Source organism: Triturus cristatus, chromosome 2_1 (genome assembly GCF_964204655.1).
Source record: "Triturus cristatus chromosome 2_1, aTriCri1.1, whole genome shotgun sequence".
Lineage (NCBI taxonomy): Eukaryota > Metazoa > Chordata > Amphibia > Caudata > Salamandridae > Triturus > Triturus cristatus.
Genome location: NC_140581.1, coordinates 760,116,323 through 760,136,899, shown reverse-complemented (window position 1 = coordinate 760,136,899; position 20,577 = coordinate 760,116,323). Strand labels below are relative to the sequence as shown.

The 20,577-nt window shown below is 47.2% G+C and overlaps 1 protein-coding gene across 1 annotated transcript in view; it reads right to left on the bottom strand.

The window, feature by feature from the left end:
- SPMIP10 (sperm microtubule inner protein 10) overlaps positions 1–20,577 on the bottom strand; it is a 237,212-nt gene that overhangs the window by 107,618 nt on the left and 109,017 nt on the right. The gene's annotated exons all lie outside the window — the stretch shown is intronic.

The following is a 20,577-nucleotide window of genomic DNA, read 5'->3' as shown; positions in this document are numbered from 1 at the left end:
ATCTACCTCAGCTTAGGCCTCAGCCTTGTCCCAGCCAGGGAGTAGCCCCCCCCCTCAAGCCTTCCACAACCCTACAAGCTGTGCCTGGGCCAAATCAGCCCATAAGAATTGTAGTGTCAACGGATTATATGAGGGTTGCTGTATACTTTTAATTATTTATTGGGGGTACTGTATTTATTGAATTTTCACCTATTTATTGCTTCACTATATTTATAGGTCCACAGGACTTGATGGTGTACAATATTTATTGGTACAGTATTTATTGCCTCAAAGTATTTAATTGTCTGTATATATTGCACTTGTATTTATGCCCTGTTATTTATGATCACCCCTATTTATTTCATCAAACAGCCAATATTTATTTGACCTGCACTAATTGAAACTTGTATATTGTGATTGACCTATTTATTTTTCCAATCAGCAACTAAGAGAAAAAGATAAAGAAAGAATATTTTCATAATTTTTACGGTGTAGAGTCGTTTTTGGAACGGATGCACGCATGGTTATTGTATGGGTATATTGTATGCTTAGCACTGCGCCTGTTTCCTGACCACTCGAGCCAAGCTACCACAGTGTGTCCGGAAGACCACCACCACCTTTTCTAGTGTGGGAGTGGTTTTCCAACATAAATTGGTGTTCAGTGGTGGGATAGAGCTGTGCCTACATATACTTAACAATAACTGTGGGTAGTCCATAGGCCTACACCGGGAGTTTTCTCACAGCGGCCTTCCTAATTGTGGGTTTTTGTTTTTTCCAAATTTACTCTGGTGGTGGGAGGAGGTATTATTAAAGGTACCACCCTACATTGTTACTGCACAAAACCTGTCCTCTAACCTGAGTGGGCAAGATGGAATTTGTACTGGAAGACTTAGAAACGTACACTGTGGCCCAACTCAGGGAGTTTTGCCAGCGGGAGGGGGTGTACTGTCCCCCAGGAGCAAAGAAGGGTGCACTCCAAACCAGCTTAAGGGCTTGGGGGGAGGCACGCCGAGAAAGCAAGGCTGAGGAGGAAGACAGGGATGGAGAGCCTGACCCCGAGGGGGCCGAGATGTACCAACCTGAGGTGGGGAACCTGTCAGCAGGGCCCAGGACACTTTCTAGGAAGGGCAGCACTGTCTCTAGTGGGGGCTTATCCGAAGTGGAGTTAGCAGATCGGAGGGAGAAAAGACAGCTCACATGGGACTTAGCAAAGCTGGAGAAGGAGAAGGAGGAACAGAGGATGGCTCATGAGACGGAGAAACAGAAGATGGCTCATGAGATCAGACTGAAAGAGATAGAGCTTCAGATCCTAAGAATTGGGGCACCAACTGTTCCTAATGGTGGCAGCAAAGACCAAGAGATCACCAGGGAATCCAAACCCTACCTGCCAAAGGACGTAGTAGCTAGCTATGGGTTGGGTGATGATATCGCCAAGTGGCTAGCGGCCTATGAGGTCTCGTTAAGGGCCCATGGGGTTCCAGAGAAGTACTGGGGAGGGGGATTGTATAGGTACATGCCTCCAGCTGGCAGGGATGCTTTATTGGCCCTCGAAGAGGATGAGCAGACCCACTACCCCACCATGAAACTGGCGCTCATCAGAAAGTTTGGACTAACACCTGAAAAGTACAGACAGAAGTTCAGGGGTAGTCACAAACTGGGCACACAGAATTGGGTGGACTTCCTGGACTATGCAAAGAAGGCACTGGAAGGTTGGATTCAGGGCAGTGAAGTAAGGAACTACGAGGAGTTGTTTGACCTAGTACTGAAGGAACACCTACTCGAGAAATGTTTCCCTGAACTGCGGCAACACCTGGTGGATAGCAAGCTGACCAGTCCCCGGAAGCTTGCTGAGGAGGCGGACATTTGGGCTAGTACCCGGGTGTCCACAAGGGGGACTGGAGGGGATACTCAAAAGGCCGGACAGGGCGCCCCCCAGAAGAAAGAGGGAGGGGAAAAGAAAAAGGAGTTCTCCAAAGGCCCCCAAAATAACTTCCAAGGAAAGGGAACAGGATTCACCCCTAGGGCTAACCCACCCAGAAACCCTAATCCTGGCCAGAGTCAGCAGCCAAGGGTTGTCCATTGCTACGAGTGCGGTGGCGTTGGACACTATAAAGGAGATCCGAAGTGTCAGAAACGATCACCCCCTCCCACTGGAGGAAAGACCCCCGGAGTAGCTAGTGTAGTGCTCGGGGAGGAGATGCCCTTAACTAAGGGAAGGGAGTGGGCGGGTGTCACTCTAGTGTCCCTGGGAGAACGGGAGATGGTTCCTAAGATCCAGGTGCCCGCAAATACCGCAAAGTATGGGCAGTGGATCACCATCAACGGCCAAAGAGGGGAGGCTCTGAGAGACACAGGAGCCAGTATGACTATGGTGCGTAGCCAGCTGGTGTCTCCAGAGCAGGTAATTCCCGATGTACTCCACCCAGCCGCGATGGCTGACGGCAGAACAGGCCACTATCCCGTGGCCGAGGTTCCCTTTGAATGGGGGGGGGTTGCAGGTTCACTTCGAGTTGCCGTAAGCCCTGCCGTGCCAGTCGATTGTCTGCTGGGGAATGACATGGAGCACAACGCTTGGAAGGAGGTGGAATACCGGACTCACACCGAGATGCTGGGTACACCTGACTGGGCCTGTGTTAGCACAAGGTCCGCGACTACCCGAAGAGGGAGTTCATTCCGGCTGGAGCCTGGAACAAAGGCCCAGCCAGCTGCCAGTCAAGGGAAGAACCGAGGACAGGAGGAGCCTGCCTCGGCGTCTCCACCCCGTAGGACGGATAGGCCACCGGAGGTGGTGGGCCAGGAGTCTGCGGAGGGGGACGTTACCAACCTGGAGGACCTACCCATCCCGGCCGAGTGGCACGTGGAGGGGGGCCCGTCCAGGGAGGAATTCTGCCAGGGCCAGAGGGAGTGCCCTACCCTTGAGGGGCTGAGGCGACAGGCCGAAGCCCAGGCAGCAGGGAACGTTGAAGGGAACTACAGTGTTTACTGGGAGGATGGCCTCCTCTACAGTGAACCCAAGGCACCCCTACATGGATCGTCACGAGCCTTGGTAGTTCCTCAACGTTATCGAGCCTTCCTTTTGGAGTTGGCTCACGAGATACCATTGGCAGGACACCTGGGGCAAGACAAGACCTTCGCCCGTCTTGTCCCACACTTTTATTGGCCTCAGATGAAAGTGTCGTCCGATACCTACTGCCGGACATGTGTGTCTTGCCAAGCCAGTGGGAAAACAGGGGTGAAGCTGAAAGCTCCCCTGGAACCACTTCCTGTCGTTAGCACCCCCTTTGAAAGGGTGGGCATCGACATTGTGGGTCCGTTAGATCCACCGACTACAGCTGGTCACAGGTTTATCCTGGTTCTGGTGGATCATGCCACACGGTACCCAGAGGCAATACCTCTGAGGACCATAACAGCACCTGTTGTGGCTAGGGCCCTGATGGGAATCTTTACCCGAGTGGGTTTTCCCAAGGAAGTTGTGTCCGACAGGGGGACCAACTTCATGTCAGCGTACATGCGGGCCATGTGGAAGGAGTGTGGAGTGACATACCGGTTCACCACTCCTTACCACCCCCAGACCAATGGTCTGGTGGAAAGGTTTAACAAAACCTTAAAAGGCATGATCAGAAGTCTGCCTGAAAGCCTGCGGAGGAAATGGGACGTCCTCCTACCCTGTTTACTCTTTTCATACAGGGAAGTGCCACAGAAGGGAGTGGGCTTCAGCCCCTTCGAGCTTCTGTATGGGCACCCTGTACGTGGACCTCTTAACCTGGTGAGAGACGGATGGGAAAGAACTCCCAGAAAGCTCCCCCAGGATGTGGTGAGCTACATGCTGGCCTTCCGGAGCCAAATGGCTAAGTTGTGGAAGCAAGCTTCTGACAACTTGGAAGCCAGCCAAGCAGTGATGAAGGCGTGGTATGACCACAACGCTCACCCGGTGGAGTTGGAGCCTGGCCAGAAGGTGTGGGTGATCGAACCCGGAGAGCTTAGTGCCCTCCAGGATCGCTGGTCAGGACCCTTTGAGGTGTTGGAGAAGAAGGGTAAGGCTACCTACTTGGTGGACCTGAAGACCCCTCGTCAGCCCCTGCGGGTGCTGCATGCCAACCGCCTCAAACCCCACCACGAGAGGCCCGAAGTCATCTTGATGATGGTGACTGACGGAGGAGAGGACGTGGAAAGCGAGCCTCTCCCTGATCTGTTTGCGTCTCAAGAAAAGGATGGGTCGGTGGAGGGAGTGATTCTCTCCCCATCTCTAACTCCTGAACAGCAGGAGGACTGTCGCCAGGTCCTGGGGCAGTACTCTTCATTGTTCTCCCTTGTCCCGGGTAGGACTCACCTGTGCGTCCATGACGTGGACACAGGAGACAGCCCACCTGTGAAGTCCAAGATCTACCGGATGTCAGACAAGGTGAAGGTCAGCATTCATAGTGAGGTCACTAAGATGCTGGAGCTAGGAGTGATTGAACCTTCTAGCAGCCCCTGGTCCAGTCCGGTGGTGTTAGTACCAAAAGCTGCACCACCGGGTGCCCAACCAGAACTGAGGTTCTGTGTGGACTACCGGGGACTGAATTCAGTGACAAAAACTGATGCTCATCCGATCCCTAGGGCGGATGAATTGATTGACCGGCTGGGAGCTGCCCAATATCTAAGTACCTTTGACCTTACTTCGGGGTACTGGCAGATCTCTTTGACTGATGGAGCAAGGGAAAGGTCAGCCTTCTCCACGCCCAATGGCCACTACCAGTTCTGTGTGATGCCCTTTGGGCTCAAGAACGCACCTGCCACGTTTCAGCGCCTGGTAAACCAGATCCTCACCGGAATGGAGAGTTTCTCTGCTGCTTATCTGGATGACATAGCCGTCTTCAGTAACAGCTGGGAGGATCACTTGCGTCACCTGCAAGCTGTTCTCCAGGCCCTGAGACAAGCTGGATTGACGATCAAGGCCAGCAAGTGCCAGATCGGGCAGGGGTCGGTAGTGTACCTTGGACACTTGGTGGGTAGGGGAACGGTGCAACCCCTCCAGGCGAAGATCGAGGCCATCATGGCCTGGGAACCCCCCAAGACACAGACTGAGGTCCGAGCATTTTTGGGCCTCACGGGATACTATCGCCGCTTCGTGAAGGGGTACGGTACCATCGTAGCCCCTCTCACGGAGCTCACGTCCAAGAAACAACCTCGACGGGTAGTCTGGACGGAGGCTTGTCAGCAAGCCTTTGAGAAATTGAAGAAAGCCATGTGCGAGGCCCCGGTCTTAAGGGCCCCAGACTTTTCCAAGAAGTTCATTGTCCAGACAGATGCATCAGAACATGGCATTGGGGCAGTGTTATCGCAACTCAACGAAGAGGGTCTGGATCAACCCGTGGTCTTCCTATCCCGGAGACTACTTCCCAGGGAACAGAAGTGGAGTGCAATAGAGCGTGAAGCCTTTGCAGTGGTATGGGCTCTGAAGAAGCTGCGGCCATACCTGTTTGGCTCGCACTTCCTTGTTCAGACCGACCACAGACCCCTTCGTTGGCTGATGCAGATGAAGGGGGAGAATCCCAAGTTGTTGAGGTGGTCTATTTCCCTACAGGGGATGGACTTTCAGGTGGAACATCGGCCTGGAGTGGACCACGCCAATGCAGACGGTCTCTCAAGGTATTTCCGCCTTAGTGATGAGAACTCCCAAGGGGTTGGGTAGCTCTCCCCACTTTCAGCTGGGGGGGACGCGTGTTAGACCTGTCAGCCCTTTGGGTGGTCCCTCCTCATCATTATTTATTTTGTCCCACTTTTGCCTCAAACCCTGTTTGAATTTTTCCTTTTTGGGAACCACCAGACTTTTTAGTGTTGCTACAGATTCAGGGAGCCATTTTAGCTACCCCTGAAACTTCTGTCTGAGGGCCTGAAGCACAAAATGGTGGCCACCTGTGACATCACCAGCATCCACTGGAACCTACCAGCACCTTCCAGAACATTCCAGGAGATTCCAGAACTCTGTGACAGTTGGAGGCGGTTTAGAATGTTGGGAGGATAAGAGAGGCAGTTGGCAGTTGGAGCTGGCAGTTGGCACCTGACTGGTGAAGAGAGTGGAGCACAACAGTGAAGGAGGAAGGAGTGAAGCAGCAGGGGTGGAAACTTGTGCCTGGAGTGGGGTCCATAAACCCACCCTTGATACTTGTCCCTACTGATGGATCCCAGCCTATAGCCCTGTGTGGGAAGAAGACAGAAAAACTCATCCTAAGGACCTGGACAGCAGGAACAGGCCTTGGAAGCAGAAAGCAGCAAGATCCTGACCTGGAAACTGGTTTCCCTGGAGTCCGGCGTCGAGTAGCCTGAGACCTGGAGCCCGAGGTGGAGAAGCGGCGCTGACTGAAGTAGCAGACGTCGTACCCGGAGCCGCCTGAGGTCGTGAGAGGGCGCCGTCGGAGGTCGTGAGGAATACCAGAGGTCGAGGAGGAAGCGAACCGAGGTCGAGTGAGCGGCGTCATCGGAGGAGTGAAGTCCGCCCTCCGGAGTCGTCGGAGACCGAGGTAGAGGTGTACCGGAGGTCGGGAGTGAGGATCGCACTCCGGAGTCGCCCGGAACCTGAGAGGAGGAGCACCGGAGGTCGGGGGTGAGGATCGCACCCCGGAGTCGCCGGAAGTCGACACCGAGGCCAGGCCGGCCGACGTCATCGGAGCCGGGAGCGCCATCGGACCGGAGCCGCCCGAAGTCGACATCGTGAAGAGGCTGCCCGACGCCGTCGAATCGGAGGTCGAGATCGAACCGAGGCCACCGACATCGGACCGGAACCGCCTACCGGCGTCGTCAAAGAACTGACATTGTGCCGAGGCCGCCGAGACCGAACCGGAACCGCCTCACGGCGTCGACACGACTCCAGCGGCGTCGGAACATCAGAAAAAGGGCAGTAAGTGGAGTAGAGGGCGCCTAAGGCCCTGTGGAGACCTGAGAGACTGCTCTAAGGGGCTAGGGAGGTGCTGAAACCAACCTGACTGTGCCTGGGGTGAACTGGGACTAACCTAGAGAGGTTGTGTGGAGAGAGAAAGCCAGGGCACTGGTATTCCCCCCTTTGATCTACCTCAGCTTAGGCCTCAGCCTTGTCCCAGCCAGGGAGTAGCCCCCCCCCTCAAGCCTTCCACAACCCTACAAGCTGTGCCTGGGCCAAATCAGCCCATAAGAATTGTAGTGTCAACGGATTATATGAGGGTTGCTGTATACTTTTAATTATTTATTGGGGGTACTGTATTTATTGAATTTTCACCTATTTATTGCTTCACTATATTTATAGGTCCACAGGACTTGATGGTGTACAATATTTATTGGTACAGTATTTATTGCCTCAAAGTATTTAATTGTCTGTATATATTGCACTTGTATTTATGCCCTGTTATTTATGATCACCCCTATTTATTTCATCAAACAGCCAATATTTATTTGACCTGCACTAATTGAAACTTGTATATTGTGATTGACCTATTTATTTTTCCAATCAGCAACTAAGAGAAAAAGATAAAGAAAGAATATTTTCATAATTTTTACGGTGTAGAGTCGTTTTTGGAACGGATGCACGCATGGTTATTGTATGGGTATATTGTATGCTTAGCACTGCGCCTGTTTCCTGACCACTCGAGCCAAGCTACCACAGTGTGTCCGGAAGACCACCACCACCTTTTCTAGTGTGGGAGTGGTTTTCCAACAATTGTGATGTGAGCAAAAGTATAATTTCTTTAGCAAATCAGAACTCAAGGAAAATACACGTCATTACCTTAACACATAAGAACCATCCCAGTGTTCAGACAAAAGTATTCTTAACCCTCTATGCTAGTGTCATCCAGAGATGTTCTAACTAATATGAAACATTAACAATAAAACCTTCCCTCAATGAATGGATAGAGTTTAAAAACAAACAACTTAGAATATTTGTTACACGATAGCATCACCAACAAGGCAACTACTACAATGGAATATGCTATAATGTCATCAGCTCAAATGTGTACTCTGTGAAGCCTGTGGGGGCAAAGATTTATGAAGGGTGGAAGCAGGAGTGAGGTGAGTAGCAGAGATGGTGAGTCATCTCATCTAAAATGGAGTTTCACACAGGAAATGCGGCATAATTAAAATACATTAATGAACACATTTCAACATATGAATTACATTAAATGCAGTTTTGTATCTGAATTTCATCGCCGTATTTTAATACACTTTATTCTTCAGATAGTTAATAAAGTTAGTAACACATTTCTACATATCTAAGGACCTTTGTTTCAATTGCAAATATGTTAGTTCAGTCTATATACGTAAATTCATGTGTAAAAGTAATATTAACTATTATTATTGATGCACAAAATAAAAAGCCTTAAAAACAATTTAACAAAGGCCATATCAGATGGCCACATAGGTGGATGAGTTTTGCATGGGCAAATGCTGGTTACTGGGAAGATCTATTTTATAAATATCAATCTAATGTATGGGAGGATATTCATGCTAAGGGGTACTCTCTGTGATAAAGCTGCCAAACTTAAAGGACTTCCTTAGATGACTGACAAACAGACTCATGCCTAGGATGATATCGCTAAATGTAACTGAGACATGGCAAAGATGAACCAAGAATCACATCTTCAATTTCTTAAGGGTGTGAATGTAAGGCGGCATGCCTTTGCCATGAAATATTAGAGCCAATAGGCAAATAATGCCAATGTTAATCTTCACGGCCAACGCATGCAGGACACTTTACAGAGGTATCTCAAAATAGAAGGGACACAACACCTGGCAACCTCAAACTTCTGCCACCTCTGCCTGCACCAGGTAAGCTACCCGCACCACCTCAACCTCTAACAATGCAACTCAACTCAACCACTACTAACACACTCACCTACAACACAAATATAATCTCAATCGTACTCCCCACCAGCAGTGCACAGGTGGAGTAGCAGGAGAAACTGTCCAAAACAACTGCTTCTTAGATTATTATTCCAAACACATTCCCTGTAAGCATTTTTCACCAATAACAATCTGTACACTTTTTGGAGCACAAACCTGTGTCAACTTCCATCTGTGTTGACTGTTTGATATTGCATTTACTACATAGGAAACTGTTATGTATTTGCTTTTCTTTGGTAGCCTTCAAAGTGTAATGCATTTAAAACCTGCCTTCTGATATAAAAAGAATATTCTAACTAAACATTTTCTTTGGCTGATATACAATCCATTATACAATAACATTTGTGAAGGTAAGAAAGAGAGTTGTACGTTATTTTCATACAAACACACACACACACTTCAATTTATTCACAAATATATTTTAGAGGAATTCAAATCTATCTGTCTTTGGGAAGTTGCTACAATTAATGTAAATTAGAGTCTTTATTCAGAGGGGGAATGCTCACTTGAAGGGGATTGGGCAAATAATAAAAACACGTTAGGAAACGTAAAAGGAACCAGTCTATATACAAAAGGGAAAATAAAAGGTCCATATAGAGTCTAAAAAGAAGGGTTTCACATAAAATTAAATCACACTACCAAGCCACAGAGTGCACCAAACATGTTTCTGGCTTGGGGGCAAAAGTTTCTGGCTATCCCCGCTCTCAATCTTTACCACAATGTTGAAATCCTCCTCAACACACAGATGTCAAGTAGCTGGCCACTGCTTGACACCCCACTAGAAGAAAAAAAGAAGGGGTGACAGGGGAAACAAGGACCGCAGACAAACTGGGAGATGGGCCAAAAGGAGGTGGAGTGTCTTGGACAAGACATAAGACCTGCAATCAAGGAGGTCATGAGGTCACATAGAATTTGGAGCTGCTCAGTGACTGTCTCTGGGAGTATCCTAAACTCGCCACACATGAGACAGCTCCAGAAACTTCTCCAATTGGCCTCATGGCTTGCGTCAAAGCATCCAAAGATACATATTAGAGAGTTGTGGGTATTGGAGGCAGAAGGGTTCCTTGACTAATTCTTCCGGATAAGCACTGGGAGGAGGAGGTAATGTATGGCCAGGTGTTGCAGCAGGAGGAGGGCCCGATGGAATGGGGGCCTCAGGATTTATTTATTTATTTTTTTTAAAGTTTTTATTGAACAATAATTCAATTAGGGCCTCAGGATTTAAGGCGGGTCTGTGTGCAGGCCCACATGGTGTTGGGGCTGATCTTGGGACACCATAGATTGGTCTTGTTCAAAGCCAGAAGGAGATCCAAGATCTTCCTCTTCCTGGCAACATAGGGGCATATCAACAAGGGCTTTATCTCTGCTTTTTTGGCTTTAAAAGCCAAAAAAGCAGAGATAAAACTAGCACCCTATCAACAACAGGGTGCTAACATGCAAATTTGCATGTTAGCACCCTTTTACTCTACGCTTCCCCTTGCATCTCTAATGAGATGCAAAGGGGGCGTTCCAGAGTAAAATAATAGGAGAAATGTCGCTAAGCGACATTTCTCCTATTATCAAGAATGTCGCTAACCCTGTTAGGGACAAAAAAAGCAGCGCTAACCGCGGTTAACGCTGCTTTTTTACGTCTGGTATTTTTCTGACTTAGCCATGATATCCTATGGAAGGAGGATATCATGGCTAAGTTTGTCTGTCCCTATCAACAAGGTAACGTTAGATTATCGCTGGGTTTCCAGCGATAATCTCACGTTAGCCTGTTAGCGTGAGGATTTTTATCGCTATTGAGATAAGCGTTGCTAATAGCACGCTATCTCAGCGATAAAAATTCACGCTAGCCGGCGATAATTATCCTAGCGCTAAGTGCACTTAGAGATAATTATCGCCGGTTGTTGTTGATATGCCCCATAGTGTTCAGCTCCACTACCTCACAGCTGACTGTTCAGCCTCCTTCTCTTGACAAATAATTGCATCTCACTATTCCTGCTGGTGGTGGAGGATTCTTTTTCCTCCTCGCTGGTGGAGTCTAGTGGTTGTGCCCACCTCTGCGACTTGCCACTAATTTTGCTGTGATCTTCCTTGGCCAGCCAGATTCACAGAAAATATATGAGAAAAAAGAGAGACGTTTTTAATTCATTAGGTCAATAATGCATATCTACATAACTTTAGTTAAAAGGGGAAATGTTCCCTATTATACAAGTGCAGACATTGTGTAGTCTTTAATAAACTTGACACTGTGCTCTGCTTTCATACTCAAAATACTGATGATAACAAATCGTTAAAATGGAATATTCTTCGACGTGGTACGCGGCAGGGATGCCCCCTCTCTCTGATCCTCTTCGCCCTGGCTATGGAGCCCCTTGCCTGCCTTATTCGCAGCGACAAATCCTTCACGGGCTGGCGGTGGGCCGGCTTTGAAGAAGACAAAATTGCACTTCATGCGGATGATGTCCTGCTGTTTTTGGCAGACTCAGCCCAGTCGGGACCCCGATGCCTCCGAGCGCTTGGCCTCTTCGAATGTACCTCTGGCTTGCGGCTCAACCCGGCTTAGTCCGTTCTGGTCCCCCTGCACGTATCGCAGGAGTGCTTTGATTGGCAGTCGACGATTCCCCTTCGACGGCAGTCCTTTAAGTATTTGGGGATCTGGGTGGCCCTTCTCCCCGAACTTGCATGGTCGCTAAACGTCACCCCGCTGGTCAAACGGGTCCGTGAAGATCTCTCGAAATGGCGTGCTCTCCCCCTAAACCCTTTGGGAAGGATAGCTCTCTTCAAAATGATGATTTTACCTTGTTTTCTCTATATGCTTCAAAACACACACCTCTTGTTCGCCAGGTCTTGGTTCCGGGAGACGGATGGTCTGATCACAAAGTTTTTATGGGGGGGAAAGAAACCAAGGCTGGCCCTGGCCCAATGTCGCATTCCACCTTTTGTCGGAGGTCTTGGTCTGACGAGCCTCTATTTGTATTATTTAGCGACCCGATTACTCACGCTTCATGACTGGTTTAATGGCAGATGGTCCGACCCAGCATATCGCCTGGAATTGCCCCCTCTGATCTTCGACTCCCTCCAGGGGATGCTATATGGTGCGGCTGTCCCTCGGGCTCTCCCTGAGGTTACCCTTGGAGTGTTCCTGGCTTGGCGGGCCTCCTTGCGCCACACCGATGTTCGGGCAGGCTGACGCAATATACCCCCCTGTGGTGTGGCACCCGGCTCAAAGAGGTGGCTTCCTTGACAGGGTTCCGGCAGTGGGACCTCATTGGAATATACCTGTTGGGCGATGTCTGGAGTGGTACCCATTTGCGCTCCTTTCAAGACCTGCAGGCCAGGCACTCTCTCCACCCCTCCTAATTTTTCCGCTACCTGCAGCTTCGCCATGCCCTCCGCTCGTACATCCCAGATGGTACTTCCTTGCCGGAAAACAGTCCGCCGGAAGCTCAGATTATGACTGGTGACTTGGGGAAAGGGGGGATTTCCAGAATATACCGATCACTCACCAATAATACCCCCAACTCCCTCTCTCAACTCCGCGATAAGTGGGAGGGCTGGCTTGGGGCTCTAGAGGATGCCGACTGGAGAGATGCCTTGATGGGCCCTAAAACAATCACTTCTCGGCGCGGCTTCGGCTGGTCCAAGTCTACTTCCTGCATGCTGCCTATCTTACACCGCTGCGCCTTCACAGTGCGGGGCTCCGATCGGATGCCCTTTGCCCCAGCTGCTTCCACCCCCGCACAGACTTCTATCACATGGTGTGGCTTTGCCCTGTGATACAGAGGTACTGGGAGTCCTTAATAGGAGAATTGACGGAGGTCTTGGGCTGGGAAGTTCCTCTGGCTCCTACACATATTGTCTTGGGCATCACTGATGGATTGGACGGTAGCAGAGCCGAAAAGCTTTTTCTTAACACGGCCTTGGTGGTAGAAAACAGGGATATCGCTGCCCATTGGCTGACGGCTACCGCACCAACATTGGCGCGTTGGCGCAATGGGGTAGACTGGTGTGCCGCCCAGGAACAACCTCTTTATGTGGCATGGGGATGCCCTGGGAAATTTCGCCGAATGTGGGGGAAGTGGGTGGGAGTGATAGAGATTTAAGGTGGGTCGGTTGGATCTGCGGATTGCCTCCGGAGATGTGGACCTTTGATTTGCATGTACATCACTTTTCATATCAATGTGGAATGTGCTTACCCTGGACTATTCTCATGCGATGTAATTCTGAATGGTGCTGTTTGTTTGGTTACATTGAAAACTCAATAAAATTGATTATAAAAAAAAAAATTTTATATTCTGAAACATATCTGGGATCAGCCATCCAAAGGAAGAGAAAGAGATACTAAGAGCTTATGTCTGTGAAAAATGATGTTTAAACTGTAGAAAATTGTTTTTTTAACAGGTTCCACACATTGGTTATCTGGGAGGAGATAGCTTTTAAATGTGGCTGTAAAGCATTGTAGAGGCTGTTGATCTGCTCTACATTTGTTAACATTAGTTGTTCTACACTTTAATCATTATTTGTGGTAAATACAACAATTATATGGTGGTTAGGAATAAAGGAAAAGGTACACAATATCAGTAACATATAAACTAAAATTGGAAAATGAAAAAGTTACAGATTTCAAATATATAATGTGTGTCTTAAGTTTAAGTTGACAGAATACCTGAATATATTTAAAACATTTCCATGACAAGATCAGAAGATTAGTCATTCCAAACTAAAGAAACACTAAAGATGCATGTTAGGAAAGTTTGATTTCAAACTTTCATATCACAAAACACGTTAAATATAACATGGAAGGACATAACACAGGTCACTGTGAACACATGACAGAACACCACTCTCAAACCATATATGCACATGCGTGAACAATACAAACCCTATCTTTTCTGCTCAAACTCTTCAAACTGAGCATGAGGGCTTGGCTCGGCAGTCTTCAGGAGCCTCAGGTAAAGTGGTGCCTTGTGGGGTGCCCAGAATGTGGTTGGGAAGACAAGCCGATAATGTTCTGGGTCTGAATTCAGGCCCAAAGATTAATGTCATACCAGAGCTTGCGACACAGCTTCTCCCACGGTGTGTGGAGACCCACAGCACTCCAGTGCGGCATGATTTGTTTCCAGATTTGTGCCTGAGCTGCATTGCTCAGCTGGGTCTCTGGAACCCCATTAAGCTGAGGGTACTTCTCAACAACCCCCTGGCTACTGATGTTTACTTTTTCCTTTAGGCTATGGGACGACTTCTGGTCAAGTCCCTCAGCTGTGTTGAGGGCAAGAATATTGCAAGGAACAGCAGGATCAAGGAGGATGGTGTTGTGAAGAGATGATGGCTCTAAATGTCAACCAAATGGCCAACTTCCTCTTCCTGTATGTCATTTCCTGCTTGACGCTGGAGGTCGAAATCTCCACCCAAGTGCAGTCTCTGCACCACGTGCACAGGGGAGACACCACACTCGTAGCAGAGGCTCTGCATGAGGAAGGGAACTCTCCACATATGAGAGAGAGACATGCTGCATGTACCTAAAGTAATAAAACATTTATATATTTAAAAATAAAGAGATTGTTTGTGATAAATATATGTGTTTTAAGTAATGGTTTTACCAAAAAAAAGGAGTGTAGCATCTGAGAATGTGTGATTTTGTGTTGTGAATGATGTGTTATAATGTTTTCAAAAATAAGAGCGTCAACTAATTTTAAACTTGAATGTAGTATGTTAGGCAACAACATTTTATTCAGAAAGAGAATTGCCTCAGAATGGCATACATGGACAGTGTATTAGCCATTCACCGTTCATCATTGACAAGAGACTGTCCAACCATATAAATGCAGCAACCAAACTAGCAGCTCAAGAGAAAAATGTGTTAACTAGGCAATCCCATTCCTGCACACCATGACCTCTATTCTTTACCCCACTATGGGTACCTGGACCTGGGCATATATCAGGATCAAAATCTATATGCAAGCCCCATTGCATGGCGATTTTCTGCAACACACAACAGGCAACAAAAATCTTGCACACATGTTCTGGGGAGCACACCAGTATCACTCCTGTATGGTCAAGACATCTGAATCGCGACTTGAGGATCCAAAAAGTTAGCTCAAAAATGGCTTGTGTACGTATGTGTGCCTTATAGTACTACTGTTGAGATACTGTGGTTGGATGTTTGTAGGGTGTGAAGGCATAGGAGAGAGAGAGCACACACGGCATTACCTATAAAATAGAAGTGGCTTTTTTTGGTCAAAGGGCCTCTATTCTAAATGTAATACATCATGTCTGCATGCATGCAGTGTGTGTTAGGGTGAAGTGTCTGTATTGTCTGTAGTGATTATTGATTATGTTTGAGATAACATCCCCAAATGCACATGTTGCCAAAAAGATGTACTATATGGTGAGGTGAGGTGGCTCAGGTGCCATGTGGATGCAGTCAATGGCGCCTAGCACATGAGGGAAGTGGCCAAAGGCATATACTTCACATGCCACCTATTGTTTTTCTGCCAGTGACTGTGAAATAGCAATAAACTGGTGCACTCTTCTGTTGATGAATCTCAGAATCTGAAGCAAGCATTGATACTGGCTTGCCTGTGAGACGGAGTGCAGCCAATATTTTGACTTAGGCTGGGAAAGCCTGTTAGCGGGCTGTAGGTGAATTAGGCTCCTATTCCAAAGATTCATGTTCAGGATCACACCAGGTAAGAAGCAGTATCTGGCAATGACAGCATCCCTGGATATTAGAAAGATGCTGACCCTTTGCCTGTAAACCCTCTCTCTCCTTATCCTCAATATATTTTTTCCCAAAAAACTAGGGGCAAACCTACAAAGATGTTCCCCCTAAGTAGTGAATGCATCAGAAGAGGTTTGATGTTTGAGTTAATTTCTTATGTACTAGTCTGGCTGTGATTGGTTGTTGTGGAAATGTGTTTCTGATGGTGATGCATGGATGACCAAGTGTGTTGCAAGTGTTTTAATCCTTGTTATGTAAATCTCCAGCATTTGCTTATAAGTGAACACTGAAAAATTTAAAACACAATTAGCCCGGTTCAACAACACTTTATATAAACATACACAATTATACGGAGTTTACAAAAAAATGACAAAGATACTGGAGACCAAAGCAAACAATATGTATACTCAGTCAAAAAAAATGTTCAGTAATTTGGATATTATGCACAGAAATAAATTTGGCTTTGTTAGACTTGGGGGTCTCTAGTTGGCACAGGTATGCACTTGTGACAAACAGGGACCCTCGCCTCTAGTCAGGGTAAGGGGGTACACTCCTAAAATAACTCCTGCTCACCCCCTTGGTAGCTTGGCACGAGCAGACAGGCTTATCTCAGAGGCAGTGTGTAAAGCATTTGTGAACACATACAGTAAACAAGTGACAACACTACAGATGGACACCACACAGGTTTTATATAAAAAATAAGTATTCTTTATATATATTTACCACAAGACCATTAAACGACAAAAATACACACAATACCGTTACTTTAGATGGTAGAATTTTGCTTAGTTCTCTTCAGTTCTTAAATGCGACACTTTAAGTCAATGTACCTTTTAGATGCGACACGCAGGGCAACGAAAGTGTTGCAACGATGTTGATGCTTTGAAGATTTTGGTGCAAAGAAATAAAGACGTAAAGATCTTCCAGATGCGGCACGCCTCTCCGATGTTGCGAGAAGACTCGACTTGATACTTCAGCTGCATCGGCGACACACTTTACACGATGCAACGACAGCGGCCTTGGCAGCGACACTCTTCTCCGACGTTGCGAGACGCTTCCGCTCGATGCGATGTTGCAGCGGTGACACCCCTTTACGCGATGCAACGACAGCAGCTCCGACGGCGGCACGCTATTCCGTGGATGCGAGGCACTTTTCTTGATGCGGTGCAATGCGACAACTATGATGGCTGCCATGGCGACTTGCTTCTTCCTCGATGCGAGACGCTTCTCTTGATGCGGTGCAATGTGTCAGCTACGATGGCTGCGATGCGACACGCTTCTTTGGCGTTGCGAGACACTTCCTGGATGATGCGAGACGCTTCCGCTCGATGCGAGGCTGCAGCGGCGACACACTTTACGAGATGCGACGACAACAGCTCCGACGGCGGCACACTTCTCCTTCTTGAGTCGCGCTTCCAGCTCCTTGCGACACGCAGTCCCTCAAGAGGCCCAACAACAGCAGCAGGCACTTCCAAAGAACTCTGGGGAGCTGGGGGGTGAAGTCTGTTGTTCCTGAGACTTCAGCAGGAGGCAAGCTCTTTTCCAAGCCCTTGGAGAGCCTTCACAAGTTGAGCAAAAGTATACACAAAGATCCTTTCTCCTCTCTTTGGCAGTAGGCAACCCCTGTAGGCCAATCCCCCAGTTTCAGGGATAGTCTCTCCTCAGTTTCTTCTTGGTTCCCCTCCTCAGCAGAGTTTCTTCATGTTTCCCAAAGTGATCTAAATTCTTGGGATCAGGGTCCCAATATTTATACCCCAAAATTCTGAGGGCAGAGGGGCCTTTGCCTTGTTCAAACCAGTTCTGGTCAGTTCTGGAGCACTTTGTTTACCTGACTCCTTCTTTCCTTTCAGAGTGCAGGGCAGAGACATCAGAGGCACCACAGGAGGTGGAGCCAGAATTGTGGAGGGAAGGTACAGCCCTATTCAGGTCCCAGGTGCAACTCCTCCCACCCATCTAGATGCAGATCTCTCTGTTCACCACTGGGACACCTCACCCTGTCTCCAGGAATTCCCCAGCCCTGTCACTAAAAACTCCAGACAGGAAATACACAGCCTAGCAGAGTCAGGTTTGAATGGTTAGACAAGAAAATGCCTACTTTCTAAAAGTGGCATTTTCAAACACAGAATGTTAAAACCAACTACACTAAAAGATGTATTTTATCATTCTGAGTTCAGGCATACTAAATTCGAATTTTCCCTGAGTCAGTTAGGATTATAAAATGTAATAACCAAACTGTCCATTCTGGCCTAAGGAGAACAGGTAGCCTTGCAATAGTGAAAAATGAAAATGGCTGTAATTCACTATTAGAACATGCCACACACAACAGGGCATGTCCTACCTTATCCTTACAATGCACCCTGCCCTTGGGCCTACCATAGGGGTGTCTGATATGAAGAAAAGGGAAGGTTTAGGGACTGGCAAGTGGGTGCACTTGCCCAGTCAGCATGACAGTACCAGACTGCATGCAGGCTCTGCAATGGCAGACCTTAGACACATTTTTACAGGCTGCTTCTGTGGGTGGCACAACCAGTGCTGCAGGCCCACCAGCAGCATTTGGATTTACAAGCCCTGGGCACTCCTGGTGCACTGTACTAGGGTCTGACAGGTAAACCAAACCAACCAATCATGGAATCACAAATCATACATCAATGTACAATAGGGAGCACTTGCACTGTGGCACTGGACAGCAGTGGCACAGTGCCCTGAGCAACTAACACCAGCAAAAATACATGAAGCAACAGCGAAAAAATGGAAGGGAGACCCACGCCAAGGTGCCAGGTCTAACAGGCTTTATTTGCCGATATATATCTATAGTTATCTTTTGGTTCCACTGATTACTAAGGAAGGGTGTTGCAGTACCAGGGTTTGGCCCTGCGTGGTGCTAGACATACTCCAGCTGTGAGCTGGAGTACATTTACTTATGTTGTGGGCCCTTTTGCCTGTAGTAACTTCAGAAGTGTAGTTTGTGATTAGCAACAGGTTTACGCCCAGATGCACGACCATTCAATTTTGCGACTCGCAATTTGTAACTCATAAAATAGAATAGACAACAGTGCCTGAGACACTGTTTGCGATTCCCAAATGGTTCACAAGTGATCTGGCTCATTAATATTCATGAGGCAGGTCGCAATTTGCGACCAATTGGGAATGGCCAGCACTCAAAGGGATGGTGGCCTGCTGGGGTCAGCAGACCACCATGTCTGTGACTGCTTTTTAAATAAACCAGTTTTTTAAAATGCAGCCCACTTTCCCTAAAGGAAAACGGAATGCATTTCAAAAAGAAAAATGAAACGATTCACTTTCATTTTTTTAAAGCAGGCAGCAGTCCCTGGGACAACTGCTTGCTCTTAAAAAATATTTGCGCCCACATTCACAAAGGGGAAGGTGTGCCTCACCAACTTTCCATTTGCTACTGCATTTCGGTCGTAAAACATTCATTCATGGCACTTCGAGTCGCTATTAGGAAGCGACGCCCCCTTGGCACACCCCTTCCCAATGACAAGTCACTAACCCTACTTTGCGAGTCGGTAATAGGTTACAGGTTCGCAAAATAGGGGTGGTACATGCCACAGACCTATTTAGCGGTCGCAAAAGACCGACTGCTAAAAACAGTTATACATGTGGCCCTTAGGGGTTTTGTGGGTGGGTGCATGTCTCTCTTGAAAACTCTTCATAACACTCCACTAACCCCTCCTTACTCCTTCCCTAACCCCTCCTCTTTAGCAGTAAGAATTTTCAATTGTCCAGCCATTCTCCCCTGTCCCTCCCGAAGTTATCACTAAAACGTATACTTATGTGTGCGGAGAATCCACAGTCGGGCAGAGATCTCTGCAGAGAAAAAGATAGGCAAGGCGGAACCTCTGTACAGACGTTTGTGAATAGCAATTTCTAGTACATATGTAGTACTACAAACTGTACTACAAAATGCAGTTTGTGAACAGGCCTTTCAGAATGTCTACAGGGAAGTCACATGTTTACAATAATGGAAGAGAGAAAACACCAAATTACCGCCATTGAAAGAAGGTGCTGAACAGGAGCACATAGAGAAATGGAAGACTATTGTTTATTGATGTCAACAATCAGATTTCTCTTTCTTAGAATACTCTAAGAAGATGTTGAAATTTTAAGAGATGTAATTAACTTAATGCTATGTCTTTTGGTTAAAAAGACATTTGATTTTGAAGAGAACTGTATTATCTTCTGCGCTGAAATGCACTGAGATTACATTAAAATGCAAGAGTTTGATACAAATTGGTTTAAGAGTTGTTCTGAACATGGATAATTCAGATGTAACATGAAGAAATATATGAACACTTTCAATGGATTGAATTGAATGAAAGAAAAATATGGAGACTGATCAAGGAGCAGTGATGTTTTTCCACATGGAGGTTTGAATGCCACTTGGTTGATACAGAATGCAGCTTGGAGTGCAATGTTCAAATAAACCAAGGTTAGGTTCTACCACGTTGTGCACCCAAACCATTTTCCAAAAAGAAAAACACTACCCCGCCAAAATATTAATTATATCACTGGAGACCTTAGTGGAAAACACAGCATGCAGCAACACCCCCACAATTGCAGAAATGTTGCCTCTCTGTCCAGTAAATTACAAATGAGGTTGCCTAACAAGGCAGAAATTGGGTGGGTGTGCACAGCCCAGTTGAAGGTGTTCGGAGGGCAACTGAGCATGTGTAGAGCATGGCTAAGTGTGCGCAAAGTGTGACTTGGGCGATGGAGTGTATATCTGTGGGTTTTATGTTATGTCACTTCTATTTCTTTAGTGCTTTATCAATTAAATGTCTTAATGTAGCATGACGGAGGACTGAATGCTATGACCAGATTCCTATGGTACTATTCAATTTCAATTAAATTCCTTTATTCGATATTTTAAAAAAATATCATAAAAGTACAAATATACAATTAAAAAACAACATTCAGTTCATTACAAAACTAGTAATTCATTCCAAATTCACAGTTCGTTCAAGGAAGTCCCCTGGTGTTCCTAAGTCTTATTGCAACTTTGATAAAGTTTAAAG